The following is a 6,835-nucleotide window of genomic DNA, read 5'->3' on the forward strand; positions in this document are numbered from 1 at the left end:
GTGGCTCAGTTGGTTGGGTGTCTGCCTTCAGTTCAGGTCGTGGTCCTGGGGTCCTGGGATCGAGCCCTGCATTGGGCTCCCTGCTCAGCAGTGAGCCTCCTTCACCCTCTCCTCCCCACTCGTGCAATCTCTCTCTCTCAAATAAGTAAAATCTTTAAAAAAAAAAAAAAAATTAAAAGAACATTCTCATTTCTTTCTTAAGATTTTAAGTAATCTCTATACCCAACATGGGGCTTGAACTTACAACCAATCCAAGACTAACAGTCACATGCCCTATGGACTGAGCCAGCCAGGCGCCCCAAGAAACCATCTTTTTAAATGTTTATTCTTGTATGGCATCAAGCTAATTTAGGGCAATGCAATTTGCTTAATGGAATGGAAGCAGGCAAGACCTTTAATAATAAATTAATAAATCTGGAGAAGTTTCCTATATGTCACTTTGTTACGTGAGAATTCCCAGAATACATGGCTGGGGGACGGGAGAGGGGAGGGAATTGGGTTGCACACATGAGATGGGACACAGTCGTGAACTATTACTGCTTATCACAGACCATCTACTTACCTACGGAGCCAATATGCCATCAGCTATTCCTGAAATAAGCAAGGACACTATTTCCATTCAACTCAAGATCTGAGACCACTGATCGCCAAAACCAGTAATCAACAACTATTAGACCCTCACAGACATAACTAAGCTCTTTTTGTTAAAATAAACAGGACACATAGCAAGTACACAGTCCTGGTACCTGTGAACTCAAACGGAGTACTTTCGCCCCCAACTCTCCTGAAGTCTGGATTCCATTATGAAACACGAAGTGTAAGCAGGACAAAGATCCACCCCAAATCATGTTTTCTCAGCACTGTGGGCCTTAGGCACAAAGAGAGCACAGAAGTGACGATTCCAGGCCTACCCTAAAGAAACACACAGAAGGCCCTATAACCACCTGTGCTGGTGAAAAGTAGAATGAGAATTAAAGGGTACAAATCACATGCTACCTGAAGAAATTAGCTTTCCAAATACAACTGATCCTTGCAACTGAACTTAAATATCCTAAAATAACTGGAGTATTTTGATAAACAAATACAACCAAACACAAAAACTCCTTGCAGCTCTACTACCTCACAGTCTTTCACAATGGCTATTGTTTGTTTTCTTACTTAAGACTGATGTCAGGGTAACAGTTTTCAGAGAAAACCAAGCTATGCCCAAGTAAGAGACTTTTGAAATAAGGTATTAGAGGTATATAAATAAAAGATTCCTCTCCATTACGGCATAAAATGCAATCCTTAGAAATGTAACTACTGGGATGCCTGGGTGGCTCAGCGGTTGAGCATCTGCCTTTGGCTCAGGACGTGATCCTGAACTCCTGGGATCAAGTCCCACGTCGGGCTCCTTGAACGGAGCCTGCTTCTCCTCCCTCTACCTGTGTCTCTGCCTCTCTTTCTGTGTCTCTCATGAATAAATAAATAAAATCTTAAAAAAAAAAAAAAAAAGAAACCTAACTACTTTATAATTTTTTTCAACATTTTTCAGTAATCTCTACATCCAACACAGCTCCAACTCACAACTGAGACCAAATGTTGTGCACACCACTGATGGAACTAGCCAGGTGCCCCGTTTATAATTTTTTTCAGAAATTAATTTTCCCCACCTTAAATATGAAGTGAAATAATAGTAATAGTGAAGTATTTTTTTAAACTTACTTTTCCTAAGCAGGATATTAATACAAGGGGGGATCCCTGGGTGGCTCAGTGGTTTAGTGCCTGCCTTTGGCCGGGGGCATGGTCCTAGTCCTGGAGTCCCAGGAGTCCTACATCAGGCTCCCTGCAGGGAGCCTGCTTCTCCCTCTGCCTGTCTCTGCCTCTCTCTGTGTGTCTCTCATGAATAAATAAATAAAATCTTTAAAAAACTAAATGGTCAAAAAAATTTTTTCTCCAAACTGAGTTATCCATAAGTCATTTTCTCCATTTAGGCTTTAAAATAGTCTTTCCAGGGCAGCCCCTGTGGCCCAGCAGTTTAGCGCCGCCTTCAGCCTGGGGTGTGATCCTGGAGACCTGGGATTGAGTACCACGTCGGGCTCCCTGCATGGAGCCTGTTTCTCCCTCTGCCTGTGTCTCTGCCTCTCTCTCTCTCTCTCTCTCTCTCTCTCTGTGTCTGCCATGAATAAATAAAATCTTTAAAAAAATAAAATAAAATAGTCTTTCCAGGGCACCTGGCTAATTCAATTGGTAGAACATGTGACTCCTGATCTTAAAGTTGTGAGTTCAAGCGCCGAGGTCAAGGTAGAGATTACAATTAGTCAATCGTCCTTCCATTCCTACATTATAATTTCTACCACTATTCTTATCTTCACCAACCTTGCTGTTCTTCTCATTTACCTCCTGAATTTCAAGTTCTCACAAATCTTATTTATCAAAGAGAAACGACAGCATTTGTTAATTCCTGTTGGCCACTGTCCCCATCCTAAATTCCCTAATAAACCTGCAATTACGCCTATTTCACCACTAGGTGGTGTTCTGAACAAATTTAAAGCAAACCAGAGTTCTCAGACCACCCCCACTCTAAATTTTAGATTCATTTCCAAGAAAAAAAGCCTTTCTAATTTACAAATAGAGGCTGATTCCATTCACTTAATCCTTACCATCCTGCAACAGAAAAGGCATGCAATCACCCTCAACCCTTAACTAACACAGCAGATGACCTGTAATGGGCAGTCCCAGCAACTGTGGAAGGTAACAGAACATCACCAAGGTAACAGTAGTACACTGCAACCCTGAAAAGTGAATTTAAAATAACTCACTAAGGGCGGCTGGATGGCTCTGGTCAAGATCCCAGGGTCCTGAGATCTGGGATGGAGCCCCAGGGCAGGCTCCCTACTCTGCTTCTCCCTCTGCCCTTGCTGAGCTCACTCTCTCCAATAAATAAAGCAAGCCTTTAAAATAAGTTAAGTAAATAAAATTATAAACTTACTGAATTTTAAAGTGCCCTCTTAAATAAAACAAACTAAAAAATATGCAAACACCATCCCCTGCCCCAACCTGGTTTTTGAGTTTGCGAGTCAGAAACTACTAATGGTAGGGAGTAGAATCGTTTTAAAAGTGTCCAAAACAGGGGAGCCCTGGGTGGCTCAGTGGTTTAGCGTCTGCCTTCGGCCCAGGGTGTGATCCTGGAGTCCTGGGACCGAGTCGCGCATCAGGTTCCCTGCATGGAGCCTGCTTCTCCCTATGCCTCTCTCTCTCATGAATAAATAAATAAGATCTTAAAAAATATACATCCTTTAAAATAAATAATAAAGATGTCCAAAAACAAAGTGAAAACAGAGGAAAATGGTTCTACTCTTAATATTTACACCTACGAAAAATAATGGGCTTGCTGAAAGACAAAAGCTATTGTGTGCCACTTAATTGCAGGTGTACTATCATTCCTCGTCCATAATTTAGTCTTCAGAATATTAAACACCGCTCTCCACCCAGCCCTCCGGATAAGTCTGTCCCGCAGCCAGAAAAACCTCTCAAATACACCAATCTCAAATCAAGGAAACAAATTTAAAACACAGATTTTTAAGTGGGTGCTGAACTCCTGTGAAATCCCCTAACTGCTCCTTAAGTCCCAAACCCTAAGCAACAAGTTGAGGCTTAGGCTCAGCCCACCCCACCAAGCCCATGTACTTCCCCAACTCCCATGCGCCTTATCCAGAACATTCCACCACTTACCGGCTACTATGCATAAAAACCACACATCCTTTTGTTACACAAACACGCAAGTACTAACCCCAAAGTAGTTAAAAGTGCACATTATGAACTTCCCAGGGAACCGGGGGTTGGGGTATCTGGGAGACGCGGGAGGGAAGCACAGTGCGGAAACATTTGGACCCGCATCATTATTCGACACGATTACAGCAGAAAAGCAGCAACAAGTTCCACGGGCTTCCTAACCCCTCCTCTCGCTGGCAGCCGACTAGTCCCGGCCAGAGCCGAACCTCCCCCCGCCCAGCCCCCCCACCTGCCCACCCCGGGCTCGCTCGAAGACCTTCCGGGACCACACGGTAGGCCACCTACCCTCCGTGCCTCAATTGTCCCCTTCCTTGGGCACAGGCTGACGTAAACTTCACTCCTATAAATCATGACACACTCTGAAGCAACAGACCAAACCGGCTGTTTGGGTGAGATCCGGGCGTTTTGCTCATCCGAAAACTTTTAAACAATTAGTGGGAAGTTCCGGGAACGCGGCTTCGCGTCTCCCGGAGCCGCTTCCTGGTCTCCGTGTTCGGGGCGTCCTCCCCCAGACTGCCACCCTCTGCAGACCTACCTCGTCTCTGGCTTTGGGGTCATCCACGTGGGGCTTTATGAAGAGTAAAAACCTGCCTTCCCGCGGCGGGGCCCCCGCCCGAGCCCGCCCCCCGCCCGAGCCCCGGCCCAACCGCCGGCGTGGGGCGAACCAAGGGCGAAGGCCGCCCCGACCCCGGGGCCCGACCCCGCCCCGGGCCGCGACTCCTGACCCCGGCCCCGCCCCGGGCCGGGCCCCCGTGCACCCAGCCCGACGCCCACGCCCGCCGCCCGCCCCCGCCGCCCCGGCCTCACCGCCGGCCCGGGCCCCGCCACCCCCACCCGCCGCGCCCGCGCCCGCGCCCCCGGCCCCGGCCCGGCCGCCCGCAGACACCCCAGCCCGACGCTCACCTCGGAAGGCCGGCCCCACGGCAGGCCCCAGATCCCCGACCCCGGGCCCGAGCCCCCCGCCCCGGCGCGGCCCCACACCGGTCCCAGGCCCGCCCCCCGCCCGAGGGCGACGCTCACCCAGGACAGGGAGCCGGCGGCGGGCAGGAGGCGCGGCGGGGCGGCGGCCCGGGTCCCCTCGGCTCCGGCACAGCGGCGCTGGCAGCGGCGGCGGCGGCTCCTCGCGCTTTCCTTTCTCTCCTTTCTCCGACAACAAACAGGAAGTGCGTCACGCGGCGGCGGCACGGCGACGTACACTTCCGCCCGGCCCTGACGCCGCGCATGCGCCCCGCCCCGCCCGCGTTCCCGAAGGTTCGTCGAGGCCCGGCTTGGGCGGGGGTGGAAGGCAAGGGCCAGCCGCGGCGTCCCGGCGCCCCCGGGGGTGCTGTCCCGCGCCCACCCCACCGAGCGGCGGCCGTCACACACACTCAGCCTGGGCGGCCGGTCAGGAGGCCGGGCCCGCGCCCAACGCCCCCCGCGACAGTGCTCTTTGTCGTGTCCCCTCTAGTAGCAGGAAAACAAGGTGACCGCGGCTCCAGGGACCGCAGAGCCCCTCCCCCACCTGCAGAGCCTCAGCTGCCCCCCTCCTGGAACTGACCCCCACCCCCACCTGCAGAGCCTCAGCTGCCCCCCTCCTGGAACTGACCCCCATCCCCACCTGCAGAGCCTCCCCTGCCCCCCTCCTGGAACTGACCCCCACCCCCACCTGCAGAGCCTCCCCTCCCCCCCTCCTGGAACTGACCCCCACCCCCACCTGCAGAGCCTCAGCTGCCCCCCTCCTGGAACTGACCCCCACCCCCACCTGCAGAGCCTCCCCTCCCCCCCTCCTGGAACTGACCCCCACCCCCACCTGCAGAGCCTCCCCTCCCCCCACTCCTGGAACTGACCCCCACCCCCACCTGCAGAGCCTCAGCTGCCCCCCTCCTGGAACTGACCCCCATCCCCACCTGCAGACCCTCCCCTGCCCCCCTCCTGGAACTGACCCCCACCCCCACCTGCAGAGCCTCTGCTGCTCTCTTCCTGGAACTGACCCCCACCCCCACCTGCAGAGCCTCAGCTGCCCCCTCCTGGAACTGACCCCCACCCGCACCTGCAGAGCCTCAGCTTCTCCCCTCCTGGAACTGACCCCCCACCCCCACTTGCAGACCCTCCCCTGCCCCCCTCCTGGAACTGATCCCCCACCCCAGCATCCTCTCGCTTTCATCCAAGGCAGTGCCTTGTGCCATCTCAGGGAGCGCCACCATTTTCCTGGGTGTCTCCTGTAGGTGTGGGAGGTGCACACATTGTTAGACTTGTGTTTGCTTTCTTCCTGTTACTAAAGGAGCAAGAACACAGGGAAGAAGGGCTACCGCTCCTCCCCCAGCTGATCTAAGCCCTTGAGATCTTTTAACTTTCAACACTTTTAATTTGTAACATCTGATTAATAATCTTCACTATAGGCATCTGGAAGGCTTAATGAAGGAGCAGTGGCTCTAGTTGTTGCTACTCTGGAGGCTCAGGGCAGGCTGCCCCAGATGGCCAGTTGGTCCTGGAGATCATTGAGCTGAAGGCCTTGGAGACCCTATAGCTCAACAGAGCTTTTTGCCCCTCCGGTAATTACAGGGAAGAATCTATATTGGGACTGAACACTGGTTGTTACCAGACATCAGCTTTATCTGAGTGACCCATCAAATGGCAGAACAAATGTCTATTTAGCAAAGGTGTGCTCTTATTTCTTCCCTTCAAAGTCCAGCCCCCCCTCCCCCCCCACCCCATCTTGCTCAGGATGATGTATAGACCTCATTTTGTCCAACTGCCTGGAACCTCCATGTCTCTGTGGCTTCCCGGTGTGTAAGCTACTCAATGTGGGTTTTTCCTGCTAATCTACCTCATGTTAATTTGATCCTTCATCCAGGTAGAAGGACCTTGAAGAGAACAGGAATTCTAAAAGATTGCTTTATGGTGTGCATAGTCTTTTCTTGTGTTTCTTAAACACTCCTTGTATCACTTATAGTTTTAATTAAGTGACCAGTTAGCGTAAGAAAACAAAAGAATTCCTGAGTCAATTTCCTATTCTTTCTTTTAGAAGGTAAAGTAATATAAACGGTCAAAAGGAAGGAATCACATGGTATTTGCTTTTGGT

At 51.6% G+C, this 6,835-nt stretch overlaps 1 protein-coding gene across 5 annotated transcripts in view; it reads right to left on the minus strand.

The window, feature by feature from the left end:
• The window catches only part of DNAJB6 (DnaJ heat shock protein family (Hsp40) member B6), a 72,266-nt gene extending 67,320 nt beyond the window's left edge, over positions 1 to 4,946 (minus strand). For 2 of the 5 annotated variants that reach the window (XM_077849506.1, XM_077849502.1), the window contains exon 1: positions 4,795 to 4,945. The gene's annotated coding sequence lies outside the window, so the exon portion shown is untranslated. Of the gene's footprint in view, positions 1 to 4,309; positions 4,367 to 4,794 lie in introns of those variants that run through there. The other 3 variants (XM_077849503.1, XM_077849507.1, XM_077849508.1) reach the window with 3 other exon arrangements.
• Between the last annotated feature and the right edge of the window lie 1,889 nt (positions 4,947 to 6,835).

The sequence above is a fragment of the Canis aureus genome, chromosome 15, assembly GCF_053574225.1.
Source record: "Canis aureus isolate CA01 chromosome 15, VMU_Caureus_v.1.0, whole genome shotgun sequence".
In the NCBI taxonomy this organism is placed as follows: Eukaryota; Metazoa; Chordata; class Mammalia; order Carnivora; family Canidae; genus Canis; species Canis aureus.